Here is a 22,965-nt window from a genome sequence, read left to right as displayed (position 1 = left end):
TACAATGGCACCAAAATGTTGAATGTAGGAATTACACTTAAGGAAACTCCTCGACACTTAATTTGTCAACTCGGGGGATCCATAAACTTGGAGACGAAGCACATGCAATGTCAAAGATGGTATGAATCTTCCTAATATAAATCCTTACTTTCTTTAAAGGAAATATTGCAGAATCAAATTAGAAAGAGAAAAAGGCAACTTGAACCATCAAAATAATCTAAGACTGGAACAAGGAAGAATGCATTTGCAAGAGAGAATTAAAGATAAAGGGCAATCACTCTAGCTAATCATTGTTTAACTACTGAGTGTGTGTTTTTCTTTATCAGAGACACTTAGCAGTCTCATCAGATGGGCCCTTAAACCTCCTTTAGAGATTTCCTTCTTGCAGTAATCTATCATGTACTATCGCAGTCTGCTTGCACTAGTGTAGGAACAAAGATTTATGTAGAAAGCATAAATGGTGTCTTACTAAACGCTTTTTACTTCCTGCAAGGGCTTGAACTTTTCTAGGTTCAAAGCACTCAGATCTCGTGGCAAGAAACTAGTTCTTGCACTAGATCAGAGCTTCCTGCATTTAGCATTTAATTCTTAAAAGGAGTGCTTAATTATTGCAAGTGTTATTATACTGTTAAATCAAATTGAACACATAAAAAGTGAATGTTTCTGATCTTAACAGAGTGCGGGAATAAAGCAAGGAAAATTTTAAGGATGGAAAATTTTCTTGAAGTTTAAAACATTGGCGAATCTCACTAATCCTGATATGCAAATTATAATTGTTTATTGATATATTTGTAAAATTAATCAAATTATAATTATTTTATATATAGTCTCTCTATAATGTTGGCATTTTTAAGGTAAAATAATTTTATATTCTAAAATTTGGGCGAATCGTCTTTTAAAAATTGGAATTTGGCGAATCTTTTTTGTGGAAAAATCATGGAAAATTAGCCCACTGGGCGAACATTAGCCCCTAAAATTTTCCATGGAATAAAGAAACAATCGATATACATTCATCCTGTCATGAGCATTTAATGAAAGAGAGAAGATTGATGGAAGTATACTAAGAAGGCTTGCTACATCACACCAACGTGCAATGGTGCAGGTTCATTTCTCCTGCTTGGACCAGACGCGGAAAACCAATCAAACAAAATTGTAGAAAATGAGATATCACACCAACTTGCACTAGTGCAGGGTTATTTCTCCTGCTTGGACCAAGCGGAGGAAAACCAATCTGAAATCAAGTGCAAGAAAGAGAATTTATCTACTTCACACAACGGATCCACTTTCACTCAGACAGGAATGCATGTGCTTAAAATTAAATCACACTTGACAATGTAAACACAAATTACAGGAAAACGGGAAATGGGGTAAACGTGCTGGGTTGGCTGTGCCCTAGCCAACCAACGTGTTTCCCCTTTAAGTAAAAATGCTGCTCAGTACCTTAATCACTTCATCAGCTCAAATACAGAACCGCAATTTGTGAAAGATGAGGCTGAGCTCCCTTTTATTGATTCACTGAGGCAAGTACATACATTAATACATCGTCCAGCCCAGATTCGGGCGATAACAAAATACAACAACCTATTACCACCTCTCTGGTTGTGTCTCTGTTCTCTTCTACTATCAAAAACTTCCCCCTTAGTCCTATTTACATTCTACATTATATAGATATTTGGTCAAAGGCTAAAATAGATCATTCAACCGATTACATAACCAAACGCAAAAATTTACCTTTTCAGCCTTCAAAATTAGACAGTTAGCAAAATTGGTCGTAGCTAATCTCCAGCTTTCGTCCTTCACAGATTCAATTTCGACTGCCTTTGGATCGATCTTGTTGTCGTGGTTGAAACTACTCAAAACGAGGCAGTGATCAAGGAGGTTTGGGTCTGCTGCAAGGATTTGTTGTGCTGGCAATGGTGCAAGATTCGATCCTGCACTAGGATCAGCGGTCACGGTAAGTACTCTAACTACCAAATAAACATTGGAGATATCGATAAGTTACAAAGAGTGATTAAAAGTAAGAAATCAGGTAATAAATGATTAATTAATTCTAAGTTAAATTAAAAGTATGAAAACTAAAGTTTATACAAAATATGTCACCATTCTTGGACTGGTGCAAGATGAGGGTGTATAAAAGAGCTAAAACAGCGGTAAATGGTTATGGTTTAGGAAGGGGAAAATGGAAAAAAGAGAGCAAAATAGGGGGCTAACATCTTGCAAGCTACTAGCCATGAGACTGGGTGTTGTAGTCAGACGTGGGCTTGTATGGCGTCTTTGAGACCACTAAACAGATCACAATAAATCTGCCAATTTCATCAGCAAAAGCAATATCCATTGCTCTTTGAAATGTGGCTCCATCATTCATTAACCCAAAAGGCATCTTCACATACATGAAGGTACCACATGGAGTAGTAAAGGTTGTTTTATCTTGATCATATGGGTGGACTACAACCTGATTATAGCATGAGAAACCATCTAATAAAGAAGTCCTAGAAGATCCAACTACCTTCTGTAGAATATGATCCATTTTAGGTGAAGTATAGTTTTCCTTTAGGGAGACTTTGTTAAGGTTTCTAAAATCTCTGCATAATCTAATTTCACTTGTTTTCTTCCTAGTTGGAACAATATTGGAAACCCATTTAGAGTACCTAAGAGGAACTATGATTTTAAAGTCATACATTCTTTTAATTTCTTTCTCAATTAAAGGCATTAGAACTAGATTTATTCTTTGAAGTTTTTGTTTAAATTGTTTCTGATCCTCTTTAATTGGAATTTTGTGTTGTATAATATTTGTATCATATGTTTTAAGATCTTCATAGCTCCAGGCAAAAACATCACTAAATTACTTGAATAAAGCAATGTATTTTTGTTTTTCAACATATGGAAGTGATTTAGATAGTTTAATGATTTTGGGATCCTTTTCAGTAACTAAATTACATTCTTCTACTGTTGTTCCTGTGAGATCAAACTTAGGATTTTTTTCCACATCATTGAAATCAAATAATTCTTCCAGCGGAACTAGGCCTCTAGGTAAAACATTATCTTTTAGATCAATTGTTTCAAACTCTTGTTTTTTGGGGTCTATCTCAAGAAATTCTAATTTATTTACAACTTTATCTATGGGTGTATTTACATCTAAGTTTTCTATCTGCCTTTCTAGATTATAATGTACAACTATTTTGTCTTCTAATTCAAATTCCAAATCAATACTATCATCTTGAAATTCATCTTTGGATTGCAAAAAATTTCAATTTGTTTATCACTGCCAAACACCTACCAATACCTCATATTATCTCCTAAAGTTGGTCAATGTTTCACTTCCACTGTATATTCTCGATGAGGGTAAGGCACTTTACAGGAGATGGCTGAAAAAGCTAGATTATTTGGAATGATATTTTGTTTTCTAGGAATTGCAGAAAGGTCGTATTCAAGAAAACTCTCTACAAAATCAAGGACGTCATTTCTGTATGCTCTCATTTAGGGTATTTAGTTGAATACTCTACTTTAATTTGTTTGATAATTAATTCAACATCCCCTTGAATGGAGATTCTTTTGGCACCTAATTTTTTCAACAACTACAATCCTAATATAAGGGCTTCATACTCTACTATGTTATTAGTACATTGGAAATTAAGCATGTATGAGTGACCCTCAGCATGATTATTTCCTGGACTCACTACCCAAATTCCTGCTCTAGAACCATCTTTGCTACAAGAGCCATCAAAAATCATGTTCCAAAGAGGTTCAGGAGGGGCATTTGGTTTTGTTGTTTGTATTTGGTTTGGATCTGTTTTAGGACTATCGATTTCAGCATTGATCACCTGAGTGTTGATATATCCATCATTGTAAAGAATTAAAGAGTCTAAATCTGAGTGAACAGAATAAAGAGGGTAGTTGTGAGGTTTCTCCTGACTACTCACCATGAACTTCATCAAGGTTTCCCTATATAATCTCCTTTGCTACCCAAAAAACTGGTATGGTGGAAAAGGTCATATCCATTTGTAGGGTTCCTTGTAATTTTGCTCCCCATGAGCATGACAACAACATGCCATACTTAGGGGGAATATCTGCAACCACTATATCCATTACCAAACTTTTAGCAGGTATTTGACCTAAAGTAACACACAGGTCTTTGATGAGACCTAGACATCTTACTTTACTGGAATCAAAGGAATATAGGTCTTTATAAGGTCTGGTAATATCAAGTCTTAATTTCTCCATAATAGCTTTAGGAATTAAGTTGTGGGAAGCTCCTGAATCTAACATAGCATTATGGATAATTTTATCAAGAATATTTAGGCTAACATAGAATGGAGGAACACCCCCTTCTTGTGGTTTTCCCTCAAATTTCGACCCAAATAAGAGTTCAGGTTGGTCATCATTTAGATTTACAGAGACTATGTTTTCCCCTATGTTTATAGCTTTCATTACTTGGGGTTTGTACATGTTTTTGTTCATTAACTCTGTGAGAGGAATATGGATTTTTAATTTTTCTTATTCATTCTCAATGTTGAATGGTGTTTGAATCTCAATCAAGTTTGGAAGTTCAGATTGATCTATGATTTGTTTTGTTATAGGCTCCATTTGTTGACTGGTGGTTGGGATATCTGTTTGAATAGTTTTAGAAACATTATCAACTATCTTCTTGACAAGAATTTCTACTTTCTTTTTACCAGAATTATCCACAATTTTCTTAGGAAGACTGTCTGTGGTTTTCCTAAGATCAATTTCAAAGGAGTTTTTAGCAGGATTATCATATTTTTTGGTGTTGAGAGTGTCTGAATTATTTTTTATCCTAAGTTTATACTGCCTATGGACTTCCATGATGGCATTTTCAAAACCTTGTTTATATTCATTTGAATCTTCAAAATCTAGTTTAGTTTGAGCTAGGAGAAAAATTTCTTTCTCCTCTTGAGTGAGGAAAATTGTTTCATCATCATTTATTCCCATCATATTTATTTGATTTTCATCCAAATCTTCAATAATATTACCCTCATCATCAGTGTAATTTTCCTGAAAAGGTGTTCGAACCTGTTGGTCTGGACCTTTTTGCTCTCTTTGTTTGATTTGGGGAACATTCCTTCTGATGTTTTGGTTTCTATTTTGAGGAGAATTTTGGTTCTCTCTCACTTGAGTTTGGTCATTTATGTTTACTCTTTGCATCATCTGATTCACTACACTCACTAGGTTATCAATTTTATGATCAGAGGTAGAAGTAGAAGGCTCTTCTTTAATGGTAACCCTGCGTCTAGATTTTAGTTTGGCCTTCCTGGCTAAGATGTTAGCTTCAAATTTTATGGCATTGACTTGCAATTATTCCAAAGTTGTCAGGTGTCTCTCTCAAAGTTGATATTCCATGTCTACATCAAAACCATCAATAAAATCAATTAAAGCTAGGCTAGGGTAGGGCTTGATGTTTTGTGGAATGGCATTTTAAATAGTATTAAACTATTCACAATATTCTTCCACACTTTCATTTGGCTTTCTTTTCAGTATTTTATATTCATTTAGGAGTTGAAGTGGATTTTTCTTGATCTCCCATCTAGCTAAGAAAGTTTGATGGAATGCATCAAGGTTAGCTATACTTCTTGCAGGTAAACTCCTAAACCATTTTTTGACATCACCTCCTAAACTTTGAGAAAACAATCTCATTTTTACATCAGCTTCATCTACTTCTTGAAGTTCAAACACATCATTCATTCTATCCACATGTTGTTGAGCACTATGAGAACCAGTGTTATCAAACGTCACAATTTTAGATTGGTAATCTCCAGGCATAGCATTTAGCTAGCCTGGTAACACCAAAGGTGCATACCTACCTGCCATAATTGGTCTAGAAAATTGACTAGAAGATGGACCTAATGTAGGTGTAGTTGTGATAACTACAGGGATAGTAAGAATAACAGTTTGAGATATCACAGGTGAGGAAGTTGAGACTAGGGAATGAGTAGGACTCGGTTGTAGATGAACAGACTGGGAAGATTGGGTGGACAAAGAGGTTGTTGCAACTATTAAAGCAGAAAACTCAACAGATTGTTGAATATAAGCTTCTTCAATAGCTTGGTCCAAAACTGAAACTAGACCTTGTAATTTATCAAATTGTTATAGGCATTCTAGATGGTGATCTATTTCAAGAAGCTAGGTTTGGGGTATGTATGGTTGCATTAGGGCTTTATCAATGACATTCTGATCTACAAAAGTCTTAGATTTTGATCTAAACAAACTATGCTGGAAAGGCAAATCAAACTCTATATCCTGAATAGTTTCAAATTTCTCTGGAAGAGAGTTAGCCCTTGAAAAAGTATTATTCTCAGGAAGATAATTGAATCTAGACAAAGGACAATTACTACCCTGACTTTCTGTAAGACTTTTATTTCTCACCAATTTGTCTGGATTATCTACAAATTTAGCGGGGTTGGGATCAGGGTGAGCTCTAGTGAAAATTATTTTGGGATCCAGGTCTATTAAAAATCATCACATAAATCAAAATCAAAATCAATGACACAGTAAAATATTTACAAAATAAAAACCTCCAATCATGTATTTCATAATGATATATAAGCTTCAATTTGTACAAATACTGATTAAATACCAGGGAATAATGATTTTTCAATCTAAAGAGTTTTCTTCCCCAGTATGGTCCCCACTATGTTGTCGTTCCGTATTTTTGAGGTTGAGGGAGTAAACACATAGGACAACATCAAAACCACTTTGGAAGTTGGGATCTAGCCCTGCCGGCTTCAGAGAGGGATCTCTCTATCAAATTTAGCTATGTATGTGAATTTTAGGCTAGTTATGAACGTACTGATTATTTTGTTTGAAAGGTTTGGTTGATTAATATGACATAATTCCATCTGGCTATGGAGTCTGAATATTTAACTGGATTTGGCATCAACTTTTAGAGGAGTTTTCACAGGGAAAGCTAGGTTGCATTATTTGGATATTTTCAAAAATTAAATGCATTGCGAAATAGCAGAAGTGTAAGGCTCGGTAGAAATTAAGCAGCAATTAAGAATTCCTTAATTTGACTTCAGTGGAAAACATTAAAATTACCAACAACCAAAATAGGGTGCTTTAAATAACAAATCTTATTTATCACAGTTGTTGTTAAGTAATTCAGATATTCAGAATAACAGAGAAAGAAAAACAATGTTTAAACAAATAAACATAAGATACACATCACCATTTGGTACACCACATGAATCTTGTGAAAGGTCCTTGTATTATTGATGCTCCAACACTTTGAAAATTACGATATGCAAAAGAAATTACATTCGGAAATCAACCCTTAATCCTTCAAACAATGAAGTATTTATATTGATAATTACAAAAATCATTTATAAAATCGTTGTCAAACCAACAGTGTATTATTAACCTAATTACAAACAATATGATCTAATCCTGGAAGCAAAATAGGCCATGTAGACATTTGAAAAGAAAGGTGGCCCTGTTTTGATGGTTTCAGTTATTAAGTCAACCTGAAATTGTGCTGCATTGTTGAACTCACTGTTGAGCTAGCTGATGTGGTGGCTATTGTCTTACTACTCCCAAATTACATTTTTAATCCAATAAATCGATCAGTTCTTCCCATGTCTTTTCATCTGGTATGGTCAATTTTATTACTCTCTGGTAAGTCTCATCTACCTCTATGTATTTGGCAAAAGTTGGCTTCATTATAAAAATGTGTTTTACTTCATTATGTACATAGAAATCATTTGACATGGTTTCCAAAAACTACTTGCTGTCATACTACCCTTAATCCCATTGAATTTGATGTTGCTTCTAGCCATTTCTTTCATCTTCATGAAATAGTCTTCCTGAGTGATCAATTTGTCATTTATTACATAAATGTTGGGTAGTCCTTTCTGGACCAATGTTTCAATTCTATTAGTAACCCTGTTCACTTGCAGCTCTAATGTTTCACATCTTTCTTCCAACTGATCAATAAGGTTCGTCTTAGTCAAAACTTTCTTCACTTCTAAAATCGTGGTAGTTCTGTCACTAATTCCTAATTCTTCAAGCTCATCTTTTGACTTAGAATTCAGGAATCTAATGATGTTGGAGGCTTCTATGGGCATTTCTCCAAGATTCTCTCTTCCCTGCACAATAGTTTCTATATCCTTTTCTATCAACTCCTTCTTCTCAAATATGATTTGGATAGAAGGCCAAATCGCATTCATAGAGTCTAATATATTCATCAAAATGGTTTCCTTGGCTTGGGCTAAGGTTGACCAATTGAGGTATCCCTTTCTACCTTCTACAACTTCTCCAATAGTCTCTGGGGTTTATGCATTTCAGTAACAGGAGAAGCTTCATCTTTGCCTTTTGTACTTCCAAATCTTTGAGCTGATCCTACAAAGTCTTAATCTCTTTTGACTGGATTGACATGTTCTCTAGTGCCTTGGTCACTTGTTCAACACTTGTAGTATGAGTGGAAGAAGTGGTTGCAGTGGCTGTTCCTGTTGCTGGATGTTGAGAAATGGGTATGGCATCTAGGGGGGAAATGGTTGTCTTTTGATTTTATTATTTATCCTTTATCATTTTCTCCATCTCTACCTCCATTTGCCTAATCTATATGTTCTTGTCTATGATCAGCTTCATCATGTCAACCTTTTGTGCCTCATTTTCTTCAATTTCCTTGGTCAATGGATCCTCTGTGACTAGCAGCTTAAGTTGTTTTCTCAATGCTACAATGTCCATGTTCTTCTTTTTAATAATATCCTCTGTAGCATTGACATCTTTTGGATCATATCCTATCTTAACCACCAAGTCTTCCAAAGACTTGATCCTATTATCCTTGGCTAAGGAGGACACCTTCTCCATTCTCAACTATGATTGGACATTGGAAAATGAAACCTGCAACTTAGACAATGACATAGCAGTGTTAGTTAAAGTAGAAGATATCATTTCACCAGTTTGCTTGTGCATCTCCATTTGATCAATGGGATGAATATCTTTGGTGCTAAACTCAAAGGTAGTGCTCTTGTAGTCTGTTGTTGTTTTTGGTTGTGAAGTTTGGGCCTCAAGGAAGGCCATCTACATTTTTCCATGCTTTGTGTCAAACACTAACAACAATCTGCTTTGTGAGCTAGAGGTCTACTTCCAAAACTGATTATAAGTACTATTTTTTAGAATCTCATTTCTGAGCTTAATCTCCCTATACCTATCAAAAATTGTCTTCTCCTTTTCTGTTTGGACATTCTATGACTCTAGCTCAGTTTCCTTTTGACCTTGTGACGATGAAGGTTCAGTAGGAGATGTTGTAAATTTGTTGGTTGCAGGTGGTGAATCTGTGATTATGATGGCATCTGACTCTTCTATTTCTTTGTCCACATCTATCCTAGGAGTCAACTTTGTTCTCTTCTTGTAACTGATTTAGAACTCTTTGGCTTCACCTCCTCTTGTCGATGATGATCCTTCCTCCCTCTATCTTTTACTTGATTTTTCCTAAGGAGTGGGAGTCTACAAACTGGAAGTAGAAAAGAGTTATTCTTCAACTTCCTGCAAGGTGTTTTATGCGCATTCCAATTGATTGGCATACTACTCTATTTCAGACCTTGAAGTATGAATGTAAGGAGTTCTTTTATTCTCTACTCTGAGTTTTGAAATTATGCCACAAGGGTCATAAGACCATGTAAAACTAAGACAAAACTTCATTTATTTAAGCATATTGTCTGCTTCTTCACCTATTGTCTTGGTATTACATACAAATGGACCCACTTGTGTATTTATTCAAAACTGTGATTTCTTCTTGGCCACTACAAAATGGATGTCATCTAAATTCAACATTTGTCTAATATACTCCAAGGAAAATATTCTCATTAGGATATATTTGGGGAGTTTGTAGGGTGCTAATTCACAACCATAAACCCTGATCTCGGTTTAGTTTTGGTATAAATACCAATCCTGAGTCTTGGCCTGATCTGTTAGATGAAAAATTCTCTTGATTTCTTCATTGATTTTGGGTTGAATTGCACTCTTAAGAATGTTCATGGCTAGGTGAAAAAAATCCTCAATAAACTACTTGTAAGAAAACTCCTATTGTTCTTTCATGACCAATGATGTCCAAAAGATCACTGGATGTTGATTTCCTCCATCATCAAGCTTCTCCATTGAAAAATTGAACTTATCTGCGTGATAGTAAAAGAACATATAAATCAAAATGGAGGTGTAATTAAACACCTGTTCTGTGGGAAACTTTATGAATTGTTCATGAATATTGTTAGCCAAGCATTGACTGAAATTGAACACAATGGAAGGCTTGTTGTTTGTGGAAAATATGGAGAGGAAACCTAAAATGGGCTCATCTACTCACTGATCAGAATAATAACCCAAAGATAGGAAATCATGGATATAATTTGTTTGGCTTGATCAGGGAAGATGGAGGAAGGATATGGAGGGTTTTTATTGGGTAACTGGGCATTCTCAAGCAAGAAGATTTTGAAAATTTTGGCTCTGGTAGTGAAATCCAACTTCTAATAAAGCTGGGTGAGGGCTTCTAAGGAGAAAGGAGTATTATTTTCCACAGTGGGAGCCAACATCATTTGGTCAATGGACTGGGTAGTAATTGTGAAGAGAATGTCACCTGAAGGGGCCATGATATCTCTTTGAGCAGGGACATAACGTGCCTAACAATTTCTAGTAAACTCAGGAGTTTGGAATGTCAAGGGGAAAATGTAATGGGGAGGATCGAATTCCCAGAGCCCAATTTCATCATTTTTATATGCATGTTTGTCTTCTAACCAGCAGTATAATTCAAGAAAATCACAGTCACATTGGGTTTCACTAATCCTATAATCCCTGTCAGCCAGAGGGATATGATCTAAGTCTACAGAAGGGGGAATCAAAGGATTAACTGGCTTATCTTGAGTTTTTGTCTTCGGAGGTATGATTGTACTAGTGAAAAACAAGAGGAATTGAGTGAAAGATAAGAAGTAATTAATTATAGGAGATTACTGAGAAATAGTTTGGATAACGAATTGTCAGGTGAAAGGAACAAAATACTATCAACTGTTAATTTTATGTCTTGGTCTGGTCACGGGAAATGTTTTGAAATCGGCATTGTATAGGATTTGTCAATTTGCAGAAGATAAGAAATGAAAAAAGGGAGGAGAGCGATGGTTTCAATAGATGTTTAAACACTGTTGTGAATGTTTGTTGAAAATGGTGTGGGGCCATTAGGCCTGAATGGTTACTCGGGAATTACAAATTTAATGTTGAACGGTCATTTTCTGGGAATGCATTTAATTGGCTAACTTTTAGGCGATGTGGCAAGAGGTGAGAGGTAGAGGAGTAGTGGTGGGGACGTGGTAAAGAGGGCGAGGAGATAGTGGCTTCGGAGGGGGTAGGAAGTGGTAAGAGGGATTGCAATGGGGGGGCACGAAATCGTGAAGAGATGCCATGTAAGGGATGGAGGCTGGCGGGAGAAACATATTTTCGGACCCCCCCAGTGGTAAAGGCAGGATGGAGAGGGGGGGCCAAATAGCAATGTGGGTTGTGGATTGTGAGCTAGGGTAGATCTCGATGCTCTAAAAGTGAATATGATTAACTACATACGACAAAGGATATTTGCGCATATTCACTTTATGTTTTTCTTTTTGTGACTTAGGTTAAAGATTAAATTTAAAACATGTAAAGGCACTTTATCTTGGGCACATACTTTGCTTTTTAGCATATGATCAAAACTTTGGATAAAATATGACACAAGAAAATATTTATCAAACCATATAATCTACCTACCCATAACTAAACTAACATATTATTTTTCCTAAAGGGTGCACTTAGACTAGCAAACCCACCTTATTTTCTTTTATACAGAATGAAAAACTATCTAAAATCTATCCCTTATTTATCCTATTGATTCAGATTAAACAATTGAATCAATGTCATTTTCTACCTAACTACTGATTTACACAGATTGAATTGTTGGGAACATCTTTATTTTCTAACTTAATCTATAGAGATTTAAACAAGTTTAACCATGATTACACTGTATGATTAAACAAGTAGCTAGACATTGTGGTATTTTGAACAAGCTACACACAACCGTTATTTAACAATAATGAATAAAACTAACTATCAGTAGTGGCATTTAGACTTGCAACACTTTCAGAATTATTCTTTTTGTTATTTTTCTTTCTTTTGGTGGGGTTCAATATTTTCTTCTTTTTCAATATTCTTCTTTTTTCTCTTTTTTCTTATTTATACCCTCTTTTTATTTTTTATTCTATTTTTTCTGTTATTTGGAAATCATTGGCAGATTGACAAGTATTTACAATATAAGATTCCTGAGATACAATACTCAATTACCTTGATATCCTATAAATTATAGGACCCTAACATCATCCATGCATGGGGATGTGCAACCATGCATGCACTTGGTTGAAAATTTTGTATATAGTTTTTTAGTTTATTTTTACCTTTGAATAGATAAAATATTTGGATTGAAGCACCAATTGCATTAACACAACATAGAATAGTTATCCACTCCTTTCTCTTGTGAAAATTCTTTGGCACATTTTGGCTCCCACTATTGGCAATCACCCGCATGCCACAATTCCTTCCTGCTTGTCAACTTGTTTCATCACAATTCCATATATGGTATGCACCATAAGAATCTTTATCGTAAGCACTAGAAAGAGTATCATAGAACTTATAGGCAACTGAAAGGCGCAAATTTAATGCTTTGTCTCTGTCAAGGCCCTCATTTGTACACAATACAAGGTCTCGATGCCTTTTTTTAAACCCAAACAACCATGATTTACCAGGAAACCCATATTTGAATGAGTTTGGCCTCCCTTGACAATTTGATCAACTATGCATTTGAGTTGTATCAACTCTAGCCCTTGTCCCAATTGGGCCATCTCTTTACACCACTCAACCATCTTGGCCTCCTTGTCTTTAGTCATAACTGTAAGAGGTCCTCTACATTTTGTATGAGTGAGCCCATTTATCCAATAATGTATTGATGAGGGAGGAATACCATTTTTTTTGCAGATGCCCAAACTAAATATCCATTAAACTCTATGTCATCAATTGAAACTAACATTTGTTATTTTTTCCAACCTTTTATAGCGTCGATCTTTTTAGTTGAACTCACCCCTTGCACTGTAGTTGACGGTGGCTCTGTGGGTGATGGTGTGACAACATCAGCTTCAATCATATGGCCATACTCAACAACGTTTCTTGGAGCATTGTTGACATTCACATCACATGTCCTATCCTCATCTGAAGAAGGGCATCGTAGCTGGGAGCCCCTTGCCACTCTCGTGCCACTTCTCCTTGTATGATAAACACAACTAACTCTTGCCATAGATGCAATTACCTGCAGAATTATTGCATGCATATAGTTAAGAATATTTGAAAATTATGCTTTCATACAAGCCAAAAATATTTTTGCTTTATTGCAAGCAATTATCAACATGTATGTTTGTAACAGCTTAAGAGATTTTCATACGTATGCCTTTTTGACAATATCCTTGAAAAATCAATTCTACAAAATGAATTTGTTGTATGTCTTCAAATTATTAGTGATTGTTGTTTTGATAACTTGTTTTTACACTTAAAATACCATGACTATATTTGTACGTGGAAAATTATTTCCAATGTGTTGAAATTAACCTAGAATTGGTTGTATGCCTTCAATTATATAAATATATGTTTTGGATAAAATGTTTTATGCATTATAGGAGGAATTTCAACTAAACAAAGTGTTTCTAGTTAAGATGTTGATATGGTTTAGTTATTTTTTATAAACTGTTATTTGAATTAAATTGTTTAGCCTCGTGTCTATCAATATTGTTTTTTTCATTAGGTCTCTAAGTACCAATATCTGAACAATATTTCTATTTTTTTTTGAGACAAGAACTCTAGATCCGACAATGCAAGAGTATCCACAAAAATGCCAACCTGCATAGATATATGAATTATAGAATAAGATATATACGAAAGCCTTTTTGACACTTTGATTCAAATGGGATCCTATTCATAACTTATTTTTCTCCTCCATTACCTTCTTCTTGTAGTTAGTTTATTTTTAGGTCGCATGACAAATGATTAATGTCTGCTTCTACTCACATATTTGCATGCTTTTAGTATTTAATTTGCCCAAAATATCATTTGGGTTTCTACATTATTGTCATCTGAGCATACCCATATATTTATTGTTGACTGTAATGCTTCATAAACTTCTATGTTGCTTGTTTTCCCTGGGTTTCCACCTTCTAGTCCTCTGAGTATACCCCTCTACTTATTTTTGGTTGTAATGCTTCATAAACTTCTGCATTGCTTGTTTTCTTTAGCGCTATCCTTGAATTATCATTTGGGTTCTTTGGAAACTTAGAGACCTAATGTCAATATTGTTGTTATTCCTATAGATAACACTCTTCAGACATGAAGGAAGCTCTAGGAGGAATTTCAACTAAAAAAAGTGACACCTGATTCCTTTTCTAGTTAATATGTTGATATGGTAGTTACTTTTGTATGAATTAATTTTTTTAGCCTCATGTTTGTCATTATTTTTATTCATAGTCACCACAAACATCCTAGGTTTGGATTGGGAAGACATGGTAATTTTGCAAGTTGTTTGGGTGTTGAGGGTAGCCTTAGTTGTGTTCTTGGACCTAGTTATAAAGTGCATTGCCTTAGTGTTGTTTCAATTAAATTAAATCCTTAAATCTTGAAAATTATAAAGTCTCTATTTAAATTTGACGCTTTCAGAGACACTCACAGATATCCTACTACCATGTTGCTTTCATAGAGAGCCACATGGAATCCTACATGGATTTTGTAGACAATTCTCCTTGCATTGCATTGGGAAGGCATGGAGCCCTAGAGAGAGAATTGTGTGAGTTGTTTTCCTGTTATGTGAGGCTTAGAGGGTGGTTGGAGACTCCAATATTGTTGTTGGAGTTCTTGGAGCCAAAATGTGTCGTAACATGCTTAGTGTGTGAGGCCCAAAGAGTCCTAGAGATTCCATTATTGTAGTTGAATTTCTTGGAGCCACAACTCATAGATTTCATGGTCGCCTTGTCCTAGATCCTTGGAAGGGAATTGGGACAACGTAAGAGACTATAAAGTAGAGGATGGGTTACACTTCCCTGTGTTGTGCGGGGTAATATAAATGAGAGTTTGTTCATTGAAATAGGTGTACAAGTTTAGTACTTTGACCTATGGTTTTCATACCTAATGGTAAACCTTGCTGGTTTAGGTAGTCTTTTCTAGTGGATTCATAGCCCCAACTCATGGGTGACCTGCTATTAAGAGAGTTGGAGTAGAAAAATCTATGGCTAGGTGGAATGTTCAAGGTCAATAGCTAATTGGTGTTTTTATAAAATGAAAAGTGTTCTAGTTTAATAACTTTATATTTAATTTATGTTATTTATGTTGTGCATATTATGTGTTTAATTGCTATTATGTTTAATGTAAATTCTATTTTTATATTTCTAATATGTTTAATTTCAATTGCATGAACCTGCATTTATAATTACATCATATGAAAAGATAGAATATTAAATGGTATTAGAACCATGGATGTTTAAGGATAAATTGTGAAAACTAGAGAATAATTCCATGTACCCGACCATCCCAGTGAGTATAAGGATGGTTGGGTCTATTATAGTGTGGTATAAAAGCTATAATAGGATTTAGTTATGTTATGGATTGATATCATAAGTATATTGCGTATGGAGAATAGATAGGAAATTTGAAAATTTTCCAGGTATCCCATCATCCTAGTAGTTACATGGTTAGATGGGTATGCTACAAAGTGGTATATGATCTTGGAAAGAGATTTGGTCCTACTACAATTTGACCAAAAAAAAAAAACTTTCTTGACTGTCATAAAATTCCTCTGATATTTTTAATTGAAAATAAATTTTTCATCTTCAACTAAAGCATATACTCCCATATACATTATTTTTAATAAACAACCATTCAAGTAGTGGAACAAAAACTAAATTATTTTCATTGGTTTCATAATGATTTAGTTTTAGACTTATGTAACAACAACACATGTTCTATTTTGAGCATCCTTCTCTTCTTTGCAAGCATTAAATTCTCATCAGGAGAGGAAGTGCACATGCAAGCATCATGATATTTTCTTTACTACCATATATGAATGGAAAATGAGCATTCTTATATGATGGGAATTGTTTTATTGAATGCATGAAAGTGGTGGTTGAGAGAGTCATATCACCTAGTCAATATGGCAAGGGATAGGTACATTCAACTTGGGATTTTGTGAGATTCAATATGCATGGGAGTAAAAGGAAGGTAAAATTAAAGTAGCAGGGAGAAGTTGATTTTTTTGAAGGAAAGAATAGAGGAAAACAAGATTTTAGTGTTGGGAAACAAAGTAAACCATTATTGTGTCTTGATGGTAGAATGTTGGAGTTTGAAGTTAAACTAAGAACTAGTCTAGCATGCTTTCAAATATTTTCTGATAAGAAATTACCTAAGTGCATGCATAAAAGATATGTTGATCATTCATTTCTAGATGGATTTCTTGCATCCTCCAATATAAAGATTCTTGCTCAATAAATGCAAGATCTCTAAAGGGGATGGGGATTGTTTAAGGTATAGTGATATAGAGAAGGAACCCCCACCCCTTTTATTGTATGGAATGGTGGGGAAGAGAGTTGGGAAATTGGACTTGCAATAGAAGTCGCATCATTATGAATTTACTAGGTATTGGACTATATAAGTGGACTGTAGACACCCATATGATCTTGTTCATCCTTGTTGACTCATAGGCCCATCTTGGGGGTGGCTTGTTGGAGAGAGAATTGTTGAAGTGACACCTATGATTGGATGAAACATCAGATGTCTATAGTTGGTTGTGTAAAATTTTTATAAAGACAAGAATTTGATCACTATTTTAATTTACTATGTTATTGCTATGCTTGAATGGTGTGTTTAATTCATAAGTCATGTTTTCAAATGTTGTTTTTCATTCTTAATTCATATACACTAATGTTTTTAAAATTTATTGATAATTGCACGAGTTTGTATCTCATGTCGCATCCATTTATATAAAAAATTGGTATCAAAGTTGACTTTGTAGTAATGTGGATCAAACTAGGGGTTTGGCTTTGTTACACAATTAACAAATTAATTAAAGGAAAACTCAAATCAATTTTATCAAGTTTCATATTCTCGTGCTTATCATGAGCTTAATATAGAAGTAGTTGCATCTTCTAAAAAGGGCTAGTAGTTGGATGCATGAGTGTTACATTTGAAAGAATCAAAGGATGCTTCCATAATTATAATGAGGAAAATTGTATAAGATAACATATTTTCATATTTTGTTATATAGGGTCTATTTTTAAAAGCCATTTCTTTAATATTTTAAGGTAATGGATTTTTAAATATTCATATGTTATGTAAAAGGTTAAATAGGACTTTGTTTTTATTTTATGGTGCTTATCATAATATGTTAGACTAAAGATTACATTTAGAGGAAGGGGGGTGAATCAATGTAATGGAAAATTCAACATTTCAAAACCATTTCATCAATAACTAAATATATAGAAGTGCATGCATTATAACAATGAACGAAATTGTGCATCAAGTAGTAATCATCACATCAACACATGATAACACCAACTTTTACATGGAAAACCTTGTAGGAGAAAATCACAAATTCTTTTTGTATTCTTCAATTTGATTACATAGATTTGTAGGCATTAACTTGTAGGAGGAACCCATCCTCAAAAGTAATTTTGCAGGAACCAACCTTCTGGAGGCACCAACTCCCAACATGTTCAAGTGCCGACTTACAATAGGCTACAACCTGATTGAGGAACCAACCTTGAAAATGTGCAAGCACTGACTTGTTGTAGGCTTCAACCTAATTGAGGCACCAACTTTGATGGAGGAACCTGCCTACTTCTTCAACCTATTGTGGACCACTTTTCACAATGTTTCAAATGAGATCCATGAACTCAAATAAAAACCAAATCAACCTTCCTTTTGTTCATTTGCAACTTCAACATGTCAAAAACATTTTCATGGATTTATTGACAATAATCGTGAATTCCATAATCTAAAATGTAGTTGCAGCTTCCCTCTTTAACATTACAAAAGAATCCAGCAAAACCCCTTTTCCAAAAATCAATTTTCTCTCATTGACCTAGAAAAACATTAGAAATATTAATTGTTTTACAAATGGTTATGTCTTGCGTGCGTTCTACAAAATGCACTAATTATGAGAGTTGTTCTACAAAATTATTACCATTGTTTAGTTAGCAGTTAAAAAACAATGGACGTATATGGGTTAAAATAAAATTAAACTTCAACCAACCCAACCAAGTTTGAACCTTCAACCTCTTGAGGAATCATGCCATTCTCTACCAATCGTGCTATTGTAGGCCTTGGTAAGTTCTTCAAAAACAATAATATTATACACCATTTGACTACCCCAAACCAATCACAGAGAGCCACATTGGAGATCCACTTTAACAACCACAATCCAATCACATAACACCATATAAAATACCATTGAGACCCATGTCACTTCCACAAACTAGTCACAGAGAGCTATGCCAACTGCCACAACCAATCACAAAGAGCCACGACAATTATGACAAAGAGCCATGTCAACTACCACAACCGATCATAAAGAGCCATGTCAATTTATACAACCAATCGTAGAGAGCTATGTCAATTGCCACAGAGAGCCATGTCAACTACCAAAAAGATCCATCTCTACTACCACAACCAATCATAGAGAGCCACATCAACTACAAAGAGCTATGTCAATTGTTACAAAGAGCCATGAAAACTGCCACAACCAATCATAGAGAGCCATGTCAATTGCCACAACTAATCACAGAGATCCACGTCAACTTCCACAACCAATCATAGAGAACCAAGTCAACTGCTAGAACCAATCACAGAGAGCAATGTCAACTACCACATAGAGCAATGCCAACTAACATAGAGGGCCATGTCACTGCCATAAACCAATCAAATAAGGCCACATCAACAATCATAGAGAGTCATGTCAACTACCAAATACCAATCATGAAGTTCCATGTCTATAGCCACAGAATAGTCACAAAAATTGTGTTTCAAGCATGAATAACTATGTCAACTACCATACATCAATCACAGAGAACCACATCAACAACCACAAACCAATCACATCATAACAAGAGCCAAAACAAATTGAACCTACAACCTCTAGAATGTAACTCTTTGCTCAAACCACAAATACTAGACCTTCACATGTGAACCTTGACCATGCCATTTCCATTTGAACTCAAATAAGTAATTTATACATGAGTGGGGGGGAATAACATGACATGGGGCCAATGTTTTATAAAAAAATTCCATGTGACTTGGACCCAAGGGTCATTGGACACCTTTATGTTGATTTTATCATAATTTCACAACTGTCATGTGGCATACCTTGAATGGTACCACATGTCATACAAATTTTCCCTTATTATTATGCGGAAAATTCCAATTGTACCTGCCATGTGGCAGTCATCCATACCACCACATCATTCTATTGAAGTGTCATCTTATTATAGGGCCATGCTTATCTATTGATATCATCATGCTGACATGTCATTCTATTACTAGGCCACATTTATCTGCTGAAGTCATCAACGAGCTGACATGTCATACTTATGAGGTGGCAGGCCTATTGATTAATAGTGCACAAGTTTTCCCTTTGTTAGCGATAGATCTTCCTCAAATTAATCAAAAACTTTGGATTTGTCAAAAGATGTGTGATGTTTAACCCATTAAACATCTTGCTAAATGATTTTCCACCACAATCTATTTCTTATGGAAGGCTTGATCCATTTTGGAACTTGCACGAATTTTAGCAAATTTGGTGTTTTATGATAAAATTTGGTGTTTTGGTCCTCATTGTAGCTACCAATTTCAAATTGTCATAACTTCTCATCCAAGGGGTGGTTTTCCAAGTGCGATATATTGTTGGAAAGGTCTCAGAGAGGATTATCCAACCATATCATCCATAAATTCATTTTAGTGTCAAAACTTTGCCAAAAACTCACTAAACTTCAAGGCATTTAGACACCATTTGATGAGGAGTTTGTCAAGGAAAGATCACCAGGTTATCATATTCCTTCCTTTTGTTGGGTGTGGAGCCCGATTATCTTCCTGATTGTTCATAGGTTTATGTTTCAGTCATGTTGGATCCCTATGCCTAAGGAGGCAGAAACATCTCCCATTTAATCATCGTCAGGGTGGATGAATACGAATTTTATGAGCCCCCTCGAAGCAAAAAATAGATGAAAATTTTCCTTCTAAAATATTATTTTTGTAGTCAATTAGGGCCATTCATTAGGTGGATGATATGACGGTAGAAGTTATGTTAATTTAGGGGTTTTTCCCATATAAGGAAACCCTCAATTTATATGAGGGAATTGTATTGCGGTTGTGTATGATTATTCTAAGCGAGAGATAGACAAGAGGCTATGTGAGAGAGAAGATGAAATTACATCAAATCTACTATAGGTTGTATCTATTCATTTTTCTAGATAATATAAAAGAAAGGACTAGTTATTTCTCTGTGGACGTAACCCAAATTGAGTGAACCATGTATATTTGTGCCTCTCTGATTTTATGCATTTCTATATTTGTGTTCCCCCAATATTTTTGTATTTCATTGCTCCATTAATTAATTTCTCACAACTGGTATCAAAATTGAAGGTCTATTTGGCTAATAAACTCACAGGAAAGAAGGGTTCTTGGTTCGAGTGGGAGCAATGGCAGAAGATGGTAGGTTGAGGGTCGAGAAATTTAATGGCCAAAACTACCAGTTGTGGAAGATGCAGATGTAAGATTATCTATATCAGAAAGATATGTACCTACCTTGAGCAAAAAAATAAAAAATATGATGAGTATGATGGATATAGAATGGGATATGCTTGATAGAAATGTACTATGAATAATACATATATTTCTAATAGTGTCAATGTCATTCAACACTTCAAAGGAAATGACAACAGAAGGTTTAATGACGACAATGGAAAAACTATATGAAAAACCCTCAACCTCAAATAAGGTATTTCTTATGAGGCGCCTATTTACTATGAAGATGTCAGAAGGTGGATAATTTCTTGTTGATCATTTAAATGAATTTAACATGGTTACCAGTTAGTTAAGTTCTGTAGGGGTAAATTTTGACGATGAAGTTATGGATTTGTTGTTTCTATCCTCATTGCCAGAAAGTTGGAATGGCTTAGTTATGGTTGTCGATAACTTTATCTTTGGATCCAGTACTTTAAATTTTGATGATTTTGTTGATGCTATCCTTAGTGAGGAAATGTGATGGAAAAGCTCAGGTGATACATCAAGTAAATCTTTGGATACAGAGAATAGGGGAAGAAAAATGGAAAGAGGAAGGAGCCCAAGAAATTGAAGTAATTCAATAAAAGACATATCTAAGTCCAGATCAGGTATGGTGTGCTGGAAATGCAGGAAGAGAGGACACCTGATGAAAGACTGCAAATCTCAAAAAGGAAAAGAAGGAGGTGGGCAAAAAGAGAATAATCATGAAATGAATGGGACAGGTGATGTGTTACAAGAATCTTTGATTATATAATTAGAGAATATTGTTGATGCCTGAGTGGTAGATTTAGGGGCCTCATTCCATGCCACACCTGATAGGAAACGTTTTCATGACTACGTTCAAGGATATTTTGGACATGTTCACTTGGGTGATGATAAACCTTGTAAAATCATTGGAATGGGTAAGGTTTTTATAAATAAACATAATGGAAACCAATGGCTATTGAAGGAGGCAAGACATGTTCTAGATCTGAAGAAAAATATAATTTCAACAGGGGAGTTAGGTGGTGAAGGCTATGTAACTACATTTATAGACAAAACCTGTAAGGTCATTAAAGGAGCCCTGGTAATAGAAAAAGGATAAAAGGTTGGTACGTTGTATTTATGCAATGGTACTTCTAATTTTGTTAATGCTTTAACCTCCATAGGATCAGATACGACATTGTGGCATCATAGGTTCGGGCACATGAGTGAGAAAGGGATGCAAATTCTTCACTCAAGAATTTTTTTTCTAGGTTTGAAGCATGTTGATTTGGATTTTTGTGAGAATTGTGTTTACAAAAAATAGAAGAGAGTTAGATTTATCAGAGTTGGGATGGAAAATAAGAGAGAAAAATTAGAGTTTATGCATAGAGATGTATGGGGACCAACTCAGGTATCATCTCTTGGTGTCTCTCATTATTATGTCACTTTTATTGATGATTCAACTAGAAAAACCTGGATTTATTGTATTCAGAATAAATCTGATGCATTTGGTACTTTCAAGAAATGGAAAGCTTTGGTTGACAATGAGATAGGAAAGAAGTTGAAGTGTCTCCGATCAAATAATGGAGGGGAATATTGTAGCAAATATTTTGATAACTATTGTTCAGAACATGGAATTCACAGAGAAACGACAATTCCAGGAATGCCACAAGGAAATGGTGTGTCAGAAAGGATGAACAAGACAATCATGGAGCATGCAAGGTGCATTAGATTGCATGCAAGCTTTCCATTACAATTTTGGGTAGATGTTTTAGATATTGTTGTTTATCTAATAAAAAGAGTGCCTTCAAGTTCCTTGGATGGTGGTATTCCAAAGGAGGCATTGATAGGTAAAAAGGTAAACTACTCATTTTTAAATATTTTTGGTTGTGAAGCCTTTGTCCACATTAATAAAGAAAATAGAACAAAGATTGAGGCAAAATCAAAGAAATGTACCTTTGTTGGATATGGTGTTAATTATTTTGACTATCGCTTATATGATTATGAAAATCTTAAAATCATTAGGAGCAAAGATGTCATATTCAATGAAAAGGTCTTGTATAAGGATCAGATATAGGAAAATGAAAAAAAAAATATACAGTGCTTGATGAGATCACAGAAAAAGTAAAGGTGTCTGAAAATCATAATGATCAGCAGCCACAACAACAACAACAA

The sequence above is a fragment of the Pinus tabuliformis genome, chromosome 7, assembly GCF_031772625.1.
Source record: "Pinus tabuliformis cultivar Carrire ecotype Pingquan chromosome 7, CPIR1, whole genome shotgun sequence".
Classification (NCBI taxonomy): Eukaryota; Viridiplantae; Streptophyta; class Pinopsida; order Pinales; family Pinaceae; genus Pinus; species Pinus tabuliformis.
The sequence above is the reverse complement of the archived record's forward strand: the minus strand, read 5'-3'. Positions refer to the sequence as shown.